This window comes from Maylandia zebra, linkage group LG2 (assembly GCF_041146795.1).
Source record: "Maylandia zebra isolate NMK-2024a linkage group LG2, Mzebra_GT3a, whole genome shotgun sequence".
NCBI classification, from domain to species: Eukaryota; Metazoa; Chordata; class Actinopteri; order Cichliformes; family Cichlidae; genus Maylandia; species Maylandia zebra.
The window spans coordinates 6,443,201-6,462,130 of NC_135168.1; the positions used below are offsets into that span (position 1 = coordinate 6,443,201).

Genomic DNA, 18,930 nt, shown 5'->3' on the forward strand with positions numbered 1-18,930 from the left:
CCCCTTCTTCTTCTTCTCTTTGTTGGTGTTGTTCGTGTGCGCGCACGTGTGTGTGTGTGTGTGTGTGTGTGTGTGTGTGTGTGTGTGTGTGTGTGTGTGTGTGTGTGTGTGTGTGTGTGTGTGTGTATGCCTTAGAAGTCAAATAATACATTAGCCATACTTAAAAAAACATCTGAATTTCATTTAGAACTGAGATTCTAAGTTGTAAGGAGGAATCTTATGCACAGCCAGAAACATGTTTCCCCACTTTCACAAAGCTGAGGTGTCAAATCCACAACCCCCAACAAATGGTTTGTTACACGCGGGTGTGAAGGGCAAGCTTTACTTACACAGCCTCACACACAGTAGATTTTTAAAGTTTTTGGGTACAGTGGTTTAGCCACAGATGCAACATCCACTTTTGATAAAGATCCCTCCACCTGTTTATTTCTTAAGAAATTAAGCATCTTTATTAAGCTCTTATTTATAAATGTCTACACAATAATAGACACTGTGTGCTCTGTGACATTATAGTCTTCTACTGCTGCTTCCATCGGTTTGCATTTTAAACTCCCGGCCTTTCAGTTTGTTATGAACGACTTTATATGTTGATGATGAACATCAAGTTCACCAGGGAAGACACAAAGGACAACTGTTTGCCTTTCCTGGACTGCGCTGTGCACATTGAAGAGAACGGCAACCTCAACATCGAAATTTACCGGAAGCCCACACACACAGACCAGTACCTCCTCTTTGACTCCCATCACCCTCTGGAACACAAACTTGGAGTAATTAGGACCCTACACCACCGGGCAGAACATGTTCCCTCTAAGCCTGAAGGAAAAAAGAAGGAACACACACGTGTAAAGGAAGCACTCAAAACGTGCGGCTATCCTAAATGGGCGTTTTTAAAGTCAGCAAAGAGGCAAAGAAAAGAAGACCAGACACCAGCGAAGGAGGATAAGAAGGACAGACGCAACAACATTGTCATCCCCTATGTAGCCGGTGTATCAGAGAAACTCAGGAGAGTTTTCTCCAAGCATGACATCCCGGTGCATTTCAGACCCAACAACACGCTCAGACACAAACTGGTTCACCCGAAAGACAAAACGCCAAAACACAAACTTAACAACGTGGTGTATGCTGTACAGTGAAGCGAGGAATGCTCAGACCTCTACATTGGAGAGACCAAACAGCCACTTCACAAGCGCATGGCACAACACAGAAGAGCCACCTCCACAGGACAAGACTCAGCTGTCCATCTGCATCTTAAGGTCAAAGGTCACTCTTTCGAGGATGCCAATGTTCACATTTTGGACAGAGAGGACAGATGGTTTGAAAGAGGAGTGAAAGAAGCCATCTATGTCCACTGTGAGCGACCATCATTGAACAGAGGCGGGGGTTTACGACACCAACTCTCTGCCATCTATAATCCAGTTTTGAGATCCCTCCCAGACGCCTTAACGCCCACTCACATCCTGGGCCATCTGATCTCAGGAATTCGCATGACAAGGTGGGGCCAAGTTTCACAATGAACTCACCCGAAACTCTGGCTGATTGGGGCCCACACCCAGTTTCACACCTTGGCTCAGGCGATTAGAGGATCATCAGGGGGTCCTTTTGTCCCTCTGTGGGGGGTCACTCCCACTAGGTTTATATCTGGGACTCTCCACCATTTGACCTTAGAACTGAAGAAGCTTCTCGGATGAGAGGTGAAACGTCTTCAAGTAACTTAAAGAAGTCCAGACGCTTTTCTTTGCAAGCTCCTTTGACTACGATGACCTGGATGACTGAGAACCTTCACAGATATATGAATATAAAACAGTGTGAACAACAAAACATCAGCTTTGGAAACTTTGATGTAAAATTCTGCAATTGTTTTCTCAGATATAGCATAAATCAAACTAACATACATCAGTGTGTTATTAATGTGCACACACACACACACACACACACACACACACACACACGTGTTACAATAAACAGCTCTTATGCTTCTGTATGATTCTCAGTGCTTTCCATTTGCGTGTCCACAGGTTGCTGTAAGTGCTGCTTGACTGCAGTTTGCTCTAATTTCAAGTGGTTTGCTGTCACAAAGCCAACAGGAAGTCCGGCCATGGTTGAGCCAACTGAAGATGGGTTGAAGGTGGCGTCCTCGTTTCCTCTGTGAGTGCGAGAGGACAGACAAAGCAAACACCGTTTGGACAGCATTAAAATATTTACACTGATGATTAATGTTGTGTCTTTGCACCTGTAGCGATACATGTTGGAAAATGGAGACTTTAGCCACCAAGACTGACGTGCCTGGAAACTTCCCTGTGAGTACGCCCACAAAGACAGGAAACAGTTTAGCCACCGCGGTTAATCCTCCATCATCATCATCCAGTATTTTTCACATCTTTTCTTCTGCTGTTTCCCTTGTTGTCAGTCACGGGGTTTGTGACTGAAATGCGTGTGGTCGACGGGAAGCCTGACGAGTACGGCCTGAATCATTCCATCAACACCGGACGGAGTGAAACCTTTGTTGAAAACAGATTATATGGTAACGTTGCATTTAGCTTCAGTAAACTGTGAAGTTACAGCAGCAGATTTACATCACGTGGCTTCACAGGAAGTAGTCTGGACCTCAGCGCTGAGGTTCAAGCAGCTCTGCTTGCAGACGGTATCCTTCCTGAAAATGTTCTTCATCTTCCTAAAACCAGAACTTTTACATTGGTGCTGAAGTTCTATATAAAAACTGCCTGAAATACAAAGTGATGTTGTGCACTGATTACCTCACACTTTCCATGTTTCCTTCTACAGAGGAGTGTCCGCCTGAGTGTTTTGTCTGATCTGTTGTTGATCGTCTCATTGACACTGCATGCAGATCTGACACCAGGGCTGGACTGGGACAAAAAATGGTCCCGGGCATTTTGACTGGAGACCGGCCCACCAGGTATTAAAGGAAAAACCATAAAGCCTTTGAATGAAAACAAACGCAGGGTTGAGTAACCCCGAACTGTCCAACTCGGAATATTCGGTTTCAGAAAGGCTGATAACAATTAGTTCAGTCAACGCGGAGTTGCTTTAACCCCAAGTGAAGCGCGTGGACGAGGATACATAAAGCCCTGATAAGCGGAGCACAGATTAAGCGAGTCACCATGGAGACGGAGGGAAAGAAGGCGCGGTCAATGTATTTCACAGCGCTTGAGGCCGAAATTCTGATGGCAGCATATGCCGATAACATGCAAATTCCGCGGAAAAAAGTAACACAGCCACAGCTGCAAAAGAAAGAGAGCATGCATGGCAAAACATAGCCGACAGAGTCAATGCGTGAGTGTTAATATAAACATTGATCTAGGGATTTCCACCCATTTAACACGTTATTTTATCATATGTTATTTTATTTGTTATTTTATACATTTTATTTTGTGATGTGATGTGAGCGCAGGTGCAACCCAACAGGCCCCAAACGTTCCTGGCAGCAAGTAAAAATGAAATATAAAAATATAGTCCAAACAGGTAAGGTGTAATTGTATTATGAGCCATAGTGCTTGGTCTGTTTGTCCGATGTAAATCAATTGCAGTTAGAGGCTACATTAATTTTCTTTCTGTAAGTACTTATTGAAATTATCTGAGCACATTACAAGTACATATTTGCTTACTCTGTGTGCTCAAATGTGACCCGTTATAGCCAACAGAAAAAAAGCGGAGGCCCGAAAAACAGGTGGGGGTCCTCCACCACCACCACTCACAGAGGCTCAGCAGTTGGCCCTCAGCCAAAACAGTGGGCGCCCTGTGGCCGAAGGCATCTCTGCGGGGACATCCTCTGAGTCAATAACCCCGCAAGACACAAGTGCCTACATAAGGGGTAAATTCAAAATAATACATGATGTGCATACATCCTTTCTTCACAGTCACCTTTGCAGTGCTACTCATTCATTTGATAAACTCTTTACCATAATGAATTATTTTGTAGTGAAGTTATTTTCCTACTGATTCTGCCTTCCCTCAGTCTTGGTTGTCTTTGAGAGCATAATGACAATGAAGTGTAAGGTGATTGGTATGTTTGTTAATTGCCATTTGGTCCCTTGTAAGTTATAAGTGACCTGTATAAACCTCATATTCTATCAGTTGATGGTGGTGGTGTACTGCATCTGGTGCAGCCTCCTGTTGAGCCAGACCAACATGCAGTTGTGAGTAATACTCCACAGATTATATGAGTTTACAGTAGAACAGCAATGTTGTTTATTTCTTTACTACAGGAAAATAATGAAGAAACATTGACAGCTGTTACAGAGGAGGAAGCAACAGAGACACTTTATGAGGTTTACATCTTTTAATACTTTGTGTACAGGAAATACAGGCGACCAATAAAGCCAGTTGAACAAAAAATCTGTTTATTCTTCTTTCAACATGTTGAGGTGATGGGTCAAAAGAAATGATTGTGACATATGGTGTCTCTGACTGCGCTTCCATCTTGTATGTCCGTGGGAGGGTCAGGATGTTCATGGTTTGGATCACTGCTGATGTTTGGTTCAGAAGGACAGTGTTCTCCTCTAATTGTGGCAATGTTGTGAAGAATCACACATGCCACAATAATGTCACATGCCCTTTCTGGGGTGACCCTGAGTCTTTGCAGGCACTGGAACCGGGCCTTAAGCATTCCGATAGTCATTTCAATTCTGGCTCTTGTCCTGCAATTAGCCAGATTATATCGCTGCTGTGGGCCCGGTTCAGGGTCAGAGTAAGGGGTAAGCAAATAGGGTAAACATGGATACCCCCTATCACCAAGCAAGTAGCCAGTGAACTCTCCTAAGACAGAAGGATACACTTCAGTTCAAATGTCCCTGAAGCAATTGGTCTTTATATATTTTAAGGTATTCTCAACTCACCATGTCCAAATTTTGTGCTCAGTGTACATTCACGGAATATTTGTGAGTCATGGACAGAGCCTGGCCACTTGGCTTCCACATTTGTGATAATGTTGGCAGCATCACATATGATCTTCACAGTGCAGAGAACACAAATTAGCATCCATTACTATAATGAAATAATTTGTTAGTTTGAAATGCTACAGGGAACTATGTACCTGTACATTAATGCTGTGGAAAGACTTCCTGTTCACATAGTCTCCTTCATTTACTGAAGGAGCAATGATTGGAATGTGAGTGCCATCTGTACAGCCAATCACGCCTGGGAACCCTGAAAATATATGTAAAATTTAAGTAGTAGTTCAAGTATCACCACATCATACATTAAGTTTTGGTCATCCTGATACCTGCAATTTTGTGGCATCCCTCTTTGATGAATCTTGTGGGTCTATGACCGGGGAACACCACAAACGAGTGCAGGAGACGTTTCAGTGCAACTGTAACATTCCTGACTGCCCGACAGACGGTAGCCTTGGAAACGTGCTCAGCGTCACCAATATTATACAGAAAGCTAATTAGTAAGAGTATTGTTACTCTCCGCAGGAGTAGTCCAGCAGTAGAAATCAGTCCAATAACAAGGTGTGTAACATCTAGCAGGGTGACAGAAAAACCCAGGGTAACTTCTAAGGACCTCAACGTCTCTCTCACATTGTGTTTTTTAAACATGCTTCCATTTGTCACTTCAGTCTTTACTCTGAAATACAGGAAGAGAAATCATGGCTGAAACAATTTCTCATGAAACCAGGGGTGTGGTCCAACAGTCAGTTTGGTGAGGAAGGTTCCTAACTGAGAGAAGTGACCCAGAAGTATCTGTGTAGCAGCCACAATGAATCCAGATCATGAGCTTTATTAACTGATCAAAGTCTCTTCTTTCATCTTCTGTATCATTCAGTTTGCATTGGTAATGCCCATTATTGTAATGCTTTTTTAAGACCAGCAAAACTTTATTTCACTTTGGGTTAGCTGGGATAAGTGATGGATGGAGGGAATTTTACTTCAGCCACAGAAATCCTAAACAGGAAGGAGGAGCAGAGTTACAGTGGATCACTATCCAGCAGGGAAACAAGGTTTATTTCAATTTCTTGGCCATGAGTGAGATTTACTGAGTGGGCAAATTAGGGAGACGACACCATCAGTTCCCGAGCCCTCCATGTGTTAATCAAAAGACGGCTGCTGTGCTACATCCATAAATAATGAATAAATTAGGAGCTAAAGCTGAAAGGACAGTTTATTTGTACCATCTTCACGTGAACACATTCAAGAACATCACAGATGAAGAAACATTAAAAACTTCCACACTACATAAAGCAAGAAAAATAGTTTTTCTTTCAGGTGGTTTCAGAAAAACAGAAACATCAAACATCTCCAAGACTCTCTTTGAAAGAACTAAAAACCTTTGTTCTCATGGTCCAATCATGAGTGAACTCCCCGATGAAGCCTTGTGTGCTAAAACATGTCAGAGTTTTAAAGGTTAAACATGAGTTTCCAAAACGTTTTGCTGGAGAACAATGAACTATTTGACTGAGTTTCAATCATTTACAGACGAGCAAAACCAGGACAGAGAAAAAAGGACAAAACTGACTCAGTAAAACAACAGAAAAGAAGATCCCATGTAGATCTGTATTATGTAGAAGTTCAGCCCAACAACCAGTTCAGTTCAACACAAGTTTAAATGATTCTATCTGAACTCTGTGGAGCCTGATCTCAAGCTTTTTGAGTCTGACACAGAAACCAGAGGATCTTTCTGTGTCTTCAGATTCACTGTGATCCAGTGATGGGAGTGATTTCAGCCCTGAGTGATCGCGCTGATGTTTGCACAGAGCAGACAATGAGGTGAATGTTTGGGCACATTGGTAACAGTGAAACAGTTTATTAGTAACGTGGGATCGTTTGTGTGCAGAGTATGATCTGAGATTCCTGAAGCTCTTGTCACACTGGTCACAGCTGTAGTTTCCTTCCATGTGTGCACGTTCATGAAGGTTACGACTACCTGACTGTGAGAAGCTTCTCTCACAGTGTCTGCACTTGTGTGGTTTCTCTCCTGTGTGGACTCCTTTGTGTGATTTAAGCTGACCTGCAGTGGTGAAGGATGACCCACACTGATCACAGAGGTGCTTTTTAACCCCACTGTGAATCAGTTCATGTCGTTTTAAGTGATGTAATGTGGTGAAGCTTCTCCCACATTCTTTGCAGTATTTCAGTTTGTCTCCAGTGTGTCTACGTTGATGTGTTTTAAGGGCAGCTTGCCGACTGAAAGTTTTTCCACAGAGGTCACAATGAAAGTCTTTCCCACCACCACAGTGATGACAGGGTTGAGAACTGGATCCATCTGTGTCGCTCTGCTTCTAAACAAAGACACAAAGACAGTGTAAGTCAGTCCTTCAACATTTGTATCCTGAACGTCGCCTGAAATAAAGAGCATCTCTGCAGACGTCCAACTACATTTGACTGTTTCAGTTAACACACTCAGTTTACTGGGCTGCAATAACTACAATACTACCACCATAATACTACAGTAATACTAAAATCATAACTGAAAGGAAAATCTGAATAATCACTCAGAGCTGCTTTTCCATGCAGTAGAATTGCTAACATGCTAACACAGTTTAATGAGCAGAGTTGTTCCAAACAGTCAGGCTAAAATGACAAGATAACAATATAAATACAAACCTCACAGTAGCTGCACTTGTAGAGTCTCTTTCTGGTGTGGATCTGTTGGTGTCGTCTCAGGTCATGTGGAGATTTAAAAGTCTTCTCACACAGGTCACATTGATAAGGTCTCTCCTCAGTGTGGGTAAACATGTGTTGTTGTAAGTGTGCGTCTGTTGTAAAGTATTTGCCACACTGTTCACAGCAGTACACATCATGTCTGGTGTGAATGCGTAGGTGTGTATTTCGGCTCCCTCTCTGGCTGAAAGTTTTTCCACAGATGTCACAGCTGTATGCCTTAATTCCAGAGTGGGTAACTAGATGCTTCTGTAAGTGGCTACTGTGAGTAAAAGCTCTGCCACACTGATCACAGCTGTACGCTTTAACTCCACTGTGGATGAGTTGGTGTTTTTTTAGGGAACCCTTCAAGGAAAAAGACTTTCCACACAAGTCACAGCTGAACGGTCTCTCTCCAGTGTGGATGACCTGATGCTGTTTTAGTGAAGCCTTCTCAGTAAAACCTTTCCCACACTCGTCACAGCTGTATGGCTTAATTCCAGAGTGGGTAACTAGATGCCTCTGTAAGCTGCTACTGTGAGTAAAAGCTCTGCCACACTGATCACAGCTGTATGCCTTAATTCCAGAGTGGGTAACTAGATGCCTCTGTAAGCTGCTACTGTGAGTAAAAGCTCTGCCACACTGATCACAGCTGTACGCTTTAACTCCACTGTGGATGAGTTGGTGTGTTTTTAGGGAACCCTTCAAGGAAAAAGACTTTCCACACAAGTCACAGCTGAACGGTCTCTCTCCAGTGTGGATGACCTGATGCTGTTTTAGTTTAGCCCTCACAGTAAAACCCTTCCCACACTCGTCACAGGTGTGTTTTTTCTCTCCCTTTCTTCTGTGAGGTTTGTCGGCCTCCTGAGAGCGCTGACTTCTGGCTCTATGTTGGTCCTGCAGTGACAGAGATACAAACAGAGGCAGTGAGTGAAATGCAGTCGTGGAACAAACTCAACCTTCAAACTCCATTAACACTAGTTTTAAACCTGAAGGTGGAGCGTGGCACCAAACACCTTAAAGGTCTCTTATCCCCACCTGCTGGTAGTTCTAACACATTACATCCAACCTGCTGTTAAAGATAATTCATGACTGTTCAAACACTAAAATCATGCACACACACACTATTTTATAATTTAGATTATTTTGTTGTTTCCTATTACATATTTCTATAATTTGTATAGATTTATACAGAATTATTCAGTGATAATAAATCCTATGTTTGTTTATTCTAAAGGAACCCCGTTAGCTTCCACAACAGATGTTGCTCGTCTTCCGTCAAATACTCACATAAAATATTACACAATAAAGTGGATTCAAGATATCCACATAATTTCACTCTTACATCCACAGTGAGGTTTCACAATTGTTCAAATATAAGCAATCAATAATAATAATAATATCAATAACATTGAGGCACATTACACAAATTTCAAAAACAAATCATGTCTTACAATATTTACAACAACTAAAAGCTCTGTAAATCGGCTTTTAAGTGTTCATTGAAGTTTTGAATAATTCTCTAATTTTTTAAGGCAACTTATTCCACTTAAAAGTTGCTCTAAATGTAACAGTTTTACAAAACGTTACTTTTAACTCGAGCATTTACTAAATTGCAGCTTGTTGAAAACTGTGTAATATGATGATGTATTTCATCTGGATACTGCAGCTGAGCAGAATAAATGTGGTGTGTTTAACAGAATTGCTTTCTTTAGAACTACAAGTAAGCCATAGAATATTTTAGCCTGTACAGGAAGCCAAGAAAGGTTATTATGTATTTTATCAATATTAGTATAGTATGAACATCTTCACACTAATCTGGACGCCTTATTCTGGACTAACTGAAGTCTGTTAAGATCTGTCTTATTAGCTGCTGACCAAATGATTGAACAATACTCCAGATGAGACATTACTAGTGCATTAATGACATCTTTCATAATGAAGAAGTGATACACAAAGAGCATTTCATAGCCATAGCTATGCCTTGTCGGCAGAGTTATGTGACATTAGTGATGTTTGTACTTTCAGCGTTAACTTGGTTTTAAAGCCTTTAAAATATACGCCGTTCAATAGTCGACCTTAATCTGACAGAGAATGTGATGATTTTGTGGATAATTAAAGTCAGTCATATATCCACAAACACAACAAGCTGAAAGTCAGTGATGCTGCTCGGTTTGCAGTCCTGAACATCACGGCACAAGCAGGATCCACTGCACTGTTAATGTTAGCTGTGTTATATTGCTGCCTCTGTTCGGTGGTGTCGAGCCAAACGCACTTTAACGTGTGTTTGAACGAGCTGACGGTTCACTCGTTAAGCTGAAAGAAAGATGCTTTAATCACAGCAGTCACACATGTGTCCACTGCACCATCTGGAACTCTTCTTGTTTACACTCGTAATAACACAAACACTAAATCCTGCTTCTCTGGTGCTGTTGTGTAGCAGTGTGTACACCTGAGACTGCCACCTGTCTGTCTGTCCTGCACTCTCTCTCTGTTTCTTTCTCTCTGATTGTGGAATAAAAGTATGAACATGTGTTTATAAGTTACACTTGTGTTTGAATCCTGCAGCTTATCACACATTTGATTTCCATGTGTGACGACTACAAGTGTCCAGAGTGAGGACAGACTGAGGGAGCCACTGCTGCACATCATCTGTGAGGCTTTGCAGCCCTGATGATCCACCAGGACAAACTCAGCAGTGTGTGAGGAAGAGGAGGAGGAAGAGCCAGCAGCAGCTGACAGATGGAGAGAATAGACAGACTGTTCCCTGTTTGTGAAGGACTGCTAGGAAAGTTTAACATAACTGTCTGTGCTGAATCAGTCTTATTAGGTAATGTTCAAATAATGTGATCATCCCAGTGTTTCCAGTGTGGGAGAAAGTACTCAGGGCCTTCAAGTTACACACTATGAAAGGCAGCAACAAGTTTAATGTTCAGAAACCTAAAGTCTGTATCAGCAGCAGAATGGAGCTAAAAATAAATGTTGGTTTCAGTTCTATGAAGCTTTGAGTATTTTGGATCAGTAGCTGCTGTGTTTGTTGCATCATATTGCTGTAACTGTTTATATGCTTTATATATTCTGAGCTAAGTTGATCTATAGTGTTACATCATATTCTATAAGGATGTTATGTGTTTGTAGACTTTCTGCCCAGTTTGACCCATTTAGCAGAAGTCAGCCTGTTTAAGGCTCTGATATCTATTCTGTGTGACTTACAGCAGTTATGACATGGTCTGATTTTCTCACTCAATAAAGGAATATTTCATATATCAGTCTACTCTTCATTCTATCAGACACAGTTATCACACCACAGTTATCACCCCACTTCCCCTGCCGGTGGCAGACTCCCTCGGGTGTCGGTGCGTTGGTGGTTCTTTGTATCTGGGGGTGGGCGTCCGGGTACACACCGGCTCACTCCTTGGCGGCCGCTTATTGGGGCTCGCTCGGGCCATTTCAGAGGTGGGGTGCCCCCGGCCTCTCGGCCTGGGGCTCAGTCACTCAGGCACAGCTGGCTGCCGGCGGAGCTCACGGGCGCGTCACTGCAACTCCCCCTGGCTTCTGCTCCGCGGCTGCTGAATGAGCCCTCATCTGGGACTCTCCTTAGCTCTTACTGGGACAGTGGCGCAGCTGCCCCTCTGTGGGTCTTCCTTGGTCTCTTGTGTTCTGGGGGCCTCTGGATGTCTGGAGTTTTGATCTCCTCCATACCTGCTTGATACCATAAAGGACGGGGCTGTGGCCCCCCCACACTCCCTAGCAGATCATTACATGGAGAAACCTTTGGAATGCAAGCATGCTGATCCACACAGGTATGCACACAGGTGTACACATGGGTATTCACAGATGCGGACTACAGCTTTCTTGGCTGCTGCCTCAAAGCACACTGTGCGCTGTCTATCTTGAGTGTTGCACAATATCGTTTATTATTTAGTAAATATTGATATCTATGGCTAGCTAGTTTATTGTGATGGTGCTTTTTTTTTCTATTATTATGTTGCTCTTTGTTGTTTGCTGTCTCCTCTGTTTTTTTTTTCTCCATACAGGTGACCCAGGAGTTTTTTTTGTTTGTTTTTTGTTTGTTTTTTTTCTCTCTTCCCCCCCTTCTCACCGTCTCTTCTCCCCTTTGGTTTTCTTTCTTTCTCTCCCCCTCTTTCTTTCATTCTTTCCCCCTGTCCTATCCCACAGTTATGTCTGTCCCGTTTGCAACTGAAAATAAAATAAATTCATAATTATAATAAAGGTCAATCAAATGGACCAATATGGCAAGGCCATGAAATTCAAATTCAAATTTTATTTGTCACGTACACAGTCATACACAGTACGATATGTAGTGAAATGCTTGGACAACTGCTCGTGACCTAAAGAAAACAAAAAAGGAAAAGGCTATGAATAAGATAGGAAATAAATATGAAAAATTAAAAAGGGTAAATTTAACTAGGAAGGAATAAAATATAAATTAAGGTTAAAAATGAAATAACTGTACAACACAAATTAGAATGACGGGTAAATTTAACTGGGAAGAATAAGATAAAATATATAAATTAAAGTTGAAAATAAAATAACTGTACAACAAAATACACAATACACAATATAGAACTATATAAGAATGTATGAAGAAATCTAAATATAAATAAATATATACACAATAACAGCAGCTGTACAAGTATTAACTGGAAATGAAGAATATAGTGACCAGTGTTGTGCAAAACCAAAGTCCAGAATGTCCAGTGTGTGTGTAAGAACTGTATGTGTGGGTCAGTACTGTGTGGTGGTGTGATTGAGAGACCGTATCGCCTGCGGGAAGAAGCTCCTCCTCAGTCTCTCTGTGTTGGTCTTCAGGGAGCGGAATCGCTTTCCTGACCTCAGCAGAGAGAACAGTCTGTTGTTGGGATGGCTGAGGTCCTTCACGATCTTCCTGGCCTTGGTCCAGCACCGCCTGCTGTAGATTGAGTGCAGGTCAGGGAGCTCGGAGCGGATGGTGCGCTCAGCTGACCGCACAACCCTCTGTAGAGCTCGTCTGTCCTGCATGGTGCTGTTCCCGAACCAGGTTAAGATGTTTCCCGCCAGGATGCTCTCTATGGTGCACGAGTAAAAGTTCCTGAGCACCTTGGAGGGCAGTTGGAAGTCTCTCAAGCGTCTGAGGTGGTAGAGACGCTGTCGGGCCTTTTTCACCACGGTGTTGATGTGACAGGACCATGACAGGTCCTGCGTGATGTGAACTCCGAGGTATTTGAAGCTGTCCACTCTCTCCACTGGGCACTCGTTGATGACGGGGGTCTGGTAGTTCCTCTCCTGCTTAGTGCTGAAGTCCACTATCAGCTCCTTTGTCTTACTGACGTTTAGAAGGAGGTTGTTCCTCTGGCACCAGTTCTCCAGATTCCTAATCTCCTTCAGGTAGGCCGTCTCGTTGTTATCAGAGATCAGGCCCACCACGACGGTGTCGTCAGCAAACTTGATGATGGTGGTGGAGCTGGTAGTGGCCACACAGTCATATGTGTACAAAGAGTACAGCAGGGGGCTCAGAACACACCCCTGGGGGGCTCCAGTGCTGAGAGTGGTGGAGGCTGAGACATGTCCGCCCATCCTTACTGCCTGTGGTCTGCCAGTTAGGAAGTTGGAGATCCACTGACACATAGATGAGCTGAGTCCCAGATGCTCCAGCTTGGTGGTGAGTGTGGAGGGAATTATGGTGTTAAATGCAGAGCTGTAGTCTATGAAGAGCATTTTAACATAATTCCCCCTTCTAGTGTCCAAGTGAGTGAGTGATGTGTGGAGGAGATGAGAGATGGCATCGTCTGTGGAACGATTTGGACGGTAAGCGAACTGTAGTGGGTCCAGTGTGTCTGGTAGTGAAGAAATGATGAAGTCTCTGACCAGGCGTTCAAAGCACTTCATCACTACTGAGGTGAGGGCTACAGGGCGATAGTCATTGAGAGAAGCAGGGTGGGGTTTCTTCGGGACAGGAACAATGATGGACTCTTTGAAGCATGTGGGGATCACCGACTGAGATAAAGAGATGTTGAATATCTCAGTGAACACAGGAGCTAGCTGGTATGCGCAGTCTCTGAGGATACGACCTGGGATGCCGTCTGGTCCTGCTGCTTTCCTGGTGTTCACTCTCTTGAAGGCTCTCCTTACTTCATGCTCGGAGATGACGAGCACGTTTCCGGTGCTGGCAGTATCTTCCTGTCTGCAGCCGTTAGCGCCGCTAACACAAGCATTGTTGGAGACCTTAGCTGCAGCCTCGAAGCGAGCATAGAAAGTGTTCAGCTCGTCTGCCAGAGTCACGGCCGCGTTCGTCATACCGGTTGTTGGTGCTTTATAGTCCGTTATTGTCCTTAGTCCCCGCCACAGGCTCCTAGAGTCACTCTGTTGGAGTTGTGACTCTAGTTTCCTCCCGTAGCGCTGCTTCGCTTCTTTCACCGCCCTCCGCACGTTATATGACGCGGCTTTGTACGGGTCCATGTCCCCCGTCATGAATCCCGTGTTGTAGGCAGCGGTGCGGGATCTCAGAGCGTCGCGGATGGTTTTATCCACCCACGGCTTCTGGTTGGGAAACGTTGTGATAGTCTTTGTCTCCACGGTATCATCCGCTAGTTTCCCGATGAATCCCACAACCGCTTCCGTAAACACGTTGACGTCATCGTCGGAGCTGTTTCTGAACATGCCCCAGTCTGCGTCATCGAGTGCGTCCTGTAACGCGGCCACCGATTGATCCGTCCAGCGCGCGACCTTCCTCTGAACCGGAACTTCCTGTTTCAGCCTTTGTTTGTATTTTGGCATGAGGAAGATGGCGGCGTGATCAGATTTGCCAAACGGGGGGCGGGATTGTGCCTTGTAGCCGTCCTTGACCGTAGTGTAGCAGTGGTCCAGTGTCCTTTCACCCCTGGTGGGGCAGGTGATGTGTTGATAAATGTTCGGCGCTGCGCGTTTGAGGTTGGCGCTATTAAAGTCCCCCGTCACAATAAGCGCAGCGTCCCGGTGTTGTGTCTGGTGCTGTGTGAGTGCCTCATGCAGCTCGCATAAGGCGGTGACCGTGTCCGCTTGTGGTGGAATATAAACGGCACTTACGATGACCGATGTAAATTCCCGAGGTAGATAAAAAGGACGACACATGATGGACAGTAGTTCCAGATTTGGTGTGCAGGAGCGTGTGAGAGGAACAACGTTCGCACTGTTGCACCAGTTGTTGTTCACCATTAAACACACGCCGCCTCCCCTTGACTTCCCCGAGTCCCGTGTCCTGTCCATGCGGTGAACCGAGAAGAACTCGGCCGGCTGGATGGCGTGGTCCGGCACCTCTGGGTTCAGCCATGTCTCGGTGAAGCAGAGGAGATTGCAGTCCCGAATGTCTCTCTGGAACTTTATCCTGGCCCTGAGGTCGTCAAGCTTGTTCTCCAGTGACTGGACGTTGGCGAGCAGGATGCTAGGCAGAGGTGTGCGGTGTGCACGAGCTCTCAGCCTGTTCCTGACGCCGGCTCGCTTCCCTCTAGGCCGCCGCCGCTTCCCTTTGTTCTCCCTCGAGATCTCACTCGGCCAGCTCGGATCCGGAGTTAAAAACATCGAATTGTGAGTACATTGTAAACCAATAGAAACAAGAGTGTCACTGTCATACCTAATGTACCCAATGGTGATGATTTTGCCGATTTAGAAACGCTGAAAACTAACTTAAAAAAACAAAGACAAAGAAAAAGTGGTCGGAGCAGTCGTGACGGCAGCCGACCTCACCGGCGCCATCTTAATTCAATGATGATCCACTTGGTAAAATAAATCCGCTTGGCATCTTTCTTGGCTTCAAGACAACAATTCTGATGGCTATAGATCCAAACGGGACAAAAAAAAAAAAAAAAGAAGACAGTTATCACAGCTCCTACGTTTGCTTTTTACACATACCGTATTTTCACGACCATAAGGCGCACTTAAAAGTCTTAGATTTTCTTCAAAAAGTACGGCGCGCCCTATAGCGCAGTGCGCCCTACTATAGCGCAGTGCGCCCTATACCTGTTCTTTTATACCTGTATAAAAGAACAGGTATGTGCATTATGCAGAACATCGTTGTTTTAACAACCCTGAAAATGCCAAAGAGACACGCTTGCGAAGCACAGTTTAAACTGAAGGCCATCAGCTACGCGGAGGAACATGGAAATCGAGCAGCGGCGAGAGAATTTAAGATTAACAAATCGATGGTTTGCAAATGGAGGAAGCTAGAAAACAAGCTCCGGCAGGTCAAGAAGACGCAGCTGAGTTTCCGCGGACATAAGGCGAGGAGGCCCGAGTTGGAGGAAAGACTCGAGCGGTGGATCATCGAGCAAAGAACGAGCGGGAGAAGCGTTTCGACGGTCACCATTCGGCTAAAAGCAGTTTCACTAGCTGAAGAGATGAACATTGAACATTTCCAAGGAGGCCCGTCTTGGTGCTTTCGTTTGATGAAACGGTGCCATTTTTCCATCCGGACCAGGACTACGGTAGCGCAGCAACTTCCAGCGGATTATAAGGAAAAGCTGGCCATCTTCCGCTCCTACTGCAGCAAACACATCGGCGACAAACACATCCAGCCCAGCCACATCACAAACATGGACGAGGCCCCGCTCACTTTTGACATCCCGGTGAGTCACACTGTGGAGAAGAAGGGGACCAGCACGGTAGCGATACGCACAACGGGGTATGAAAAGTCTTCTTTTACTGTTGTGCTTGGCTGCCATGCTAATGGACAGAAACTGCTGCCTATGGTGATTTTTAAGCGAAAGACTTTGCCTAAAGAGAAGTTTCCAGCAGGAATCATCATTAAGGCAAACGAAAAGGGCTGGATGGATGAAGAAATGATGAAAGACTGGCTGAGGGAGGTGTATGTAAGGAGACCAGGTGGTTTTTTTCCACGCATCACCATCGCTGTTGATCTGTGACTCTATGCGTGCCCATCTCACAGCCGATGTGAAAAAACTAGTGAAACAAATGAACTGTGAGCTTGCTGTCATTCCGGGAGGCCTGACAAAGGAACTCCAACCGCTGGACATCGGTGTGAACCGCCCGTTCAAAGTAAGGCTGCGAGCGGCCTGGGAGCGATGGATGACCGATGGAGACCACAGTTTCACCAAGAGTGGAAGGCAGCGCCGGGCGAGTTACGCCACAATTTGCCAATGGATTGTAGATGCTTGGGCTAACATGGCTGCTGGCACTGTTGTTCGAGCTTTCGCAAAAGCCGGCATCATTTCCGAGGAGCCGCACGGCACGGAAAGTGACTGACAGTGAAGAAAGTGAACCTGGCATGTTTGATGGAGATTTAGCGCAGCTGTTCAATTCAGACACAGAGGATGAGGACTTCGATGGGTTTGATTGATGATAAAAATGTGAGTACCAAACTTTGTTTTGCTCCTGCTTTATTTTTAAATACGCACACTTGTATGCTTGTGTGTTGTTGATGATGACGATTACTGGTAATAAAAATGTGAGTACCGAACTCAGGTTTGCTCCTGCTTTATTTTTAAATACGCATACGGTACTTGTATGCGCCCTATGATCCAGTGCGCCTTATGTGTGTGTTAAATACAGTAATGGCACACATAACTGAGACATGATACATAGATATGATACATCTGTATACACACTGTCACAGATACTTGTCTGTGAGTGAAGTGATTAATATGATAACTATAATATTGGCCATATCATATTTACACTGACTTTAGTCTCATGAACAACACCAGCTAATTGTTATTTACAGCTAATCTTAAACGACTGTTCAGCACAGAAATGAAGCCCAACAATCATGTTTCACAGTCCTGTGGTCTCAGCCTCAGATACTCATCAAATCACACAGAGCTCATGTAGAAACAAATGAACTAAATATGTTCTCCTTCATTTCTGTCAAACAAAGCTGTATGAAACGTTTCCAGCTGTTAGTATCATGGTTGCTAGGCAACCTGGGCAGCGCGACGGAGGCTAGACGTCCCATTTCACGAGCCTACGAGCCTCGCACTTCGGCCTTAGCGGTCTTTGAGTACGCGGCCCTTGAGGACTTTAAAGCTGCAGAACCTGAATCGGGATACAGCCATGATGATCTCCAGCCTCGTGCTCGCCAACATTCTCACCTGAGTTAAGAAGACGATCACTGAAATGGTCTCAGCAGGTCCTTTGATGACAGCAATGAAATGCAGTGGTAAGGCTTTTTGGGGATTAAGTTCGTTTTCATGGCAAAGAAGGACGATGCAGTTCATCTGATCACTCCTCATAACATTCTGGAGTGCAGGCAAAATGCTATTATAAAAACTTAAGCAGCAACTTCTCCAGGTTCCAATATTTATGCAATTCTCAAACCTTTTGGCCACGACTGTATAACCTCTTCTGAAGTTTAGTGGATATTATACATGGTTATGCTCAGGATGTGTCGGCCAGTTTCCACTGGAAACGCCTTTTGGTTAAACTGTCAGCGAGGAATTTGCATTTGCACTGTTACATTTTTATATAACTTTAATGCACATAAACAACAGCTGCTTGTTTCAGTGAAAATACATTGATGGGTTTTTAATAAAGTTGTGCAGCTGTAAAGTATTTTGTCTGGTGTCAATTCTATCGTCAGCTACATCGTTATGGCAAATGTTCAAATGTATATGGTGATAAATATCTTTGGTCATATGGTCCTGCTCTGTCTGTCACCTTCTGTGTTGAGCTCATTGTTTCCTCTGTAGTGGCTGAGCTGAGTCCAAGTAGCTGAAAATGTTCCTCTGCTGCTCCGTCAGACTCTCCTCCTCCTGCTGATCAGCTGGGACACAAAACAGATCTTTGTTAGGCTCCACACTGCACTGAAGAGTCAAAGTGTCTCATATGTTCATCTGACAAGTAAAAGAACACATTTTTGTTTCCCGAGGTGGGCAACTTGTTGGAAACAAACACAAAAGGTTTGAGCACTGATACCTGCCATTGCTGCCATTGAAAGATGCAACGCCAGCAATGTGGATTGGTTTGAGTCTTGACAATCCACATTGCTGGCATCTTTCAATATGTTGAATGCACCAGTGTAAGTGCAGCCACTCAGACTCAATGTGTTCATAGAAACAGGTGCAGATGTGTCACGAGTTCATCCAGCAGTAGCTATGGCACTTGGCCACAGGGGGCAGCAGTGGACTGACCTGCATTTGAGACTGCTCCAGCTGCTCTGTGACAGTCAGTAGATCTGCTACAAATTGCAGATCACATGCAAGTTTTGGAAATGACATTATAAATATTCCTAACTTAGCCACGGCAGCCATGTTGATGTATTACCTATATTGGCTGAAAATGTTCATTTGCAGAGAAAAGACTGAATAACAGGAGTGGTGATTCCTGTAACTTTGTGTATATA

At 44.3% G+C, this 18,930-nt stretch overlaps 1 protein-coding gene and 1 long non-coding RNA gene across 2 annotated transcripts in view; one reads left to right on the forward strand and one right to left on the reverse strand.

The window, feature by feature from the left end:
• The window catches only part of LOC112432914 (uncharacterized), a 118,351-nt gene extending 115,824 nt beyond the window's left edge, over window positions 1–2,527 (forward strand). Inside the window, exons 2-4 of the long non-coding RNA XR_013100384.1 lie at window positions 2,016–2,145; window positions 2,237–2,297; window positions 2,408–2,527. This is a non-coding gene — a long non-coding RNA (uncharacterized LOC112432914). The remainder of the gene's footprint in view (window positions 1–2,015; window positions 2,146–2,236; window positions 2,298–2,407) is intronic.
• LOC143413219 (uncharacterized) overlaps window positions 1–18,930 on the reverse strand; it is a 332,604-nt gene that overhangs the window by 59,926 nt on the left and 253,748 nt on the right. The window lies entirely within an intron of this gene.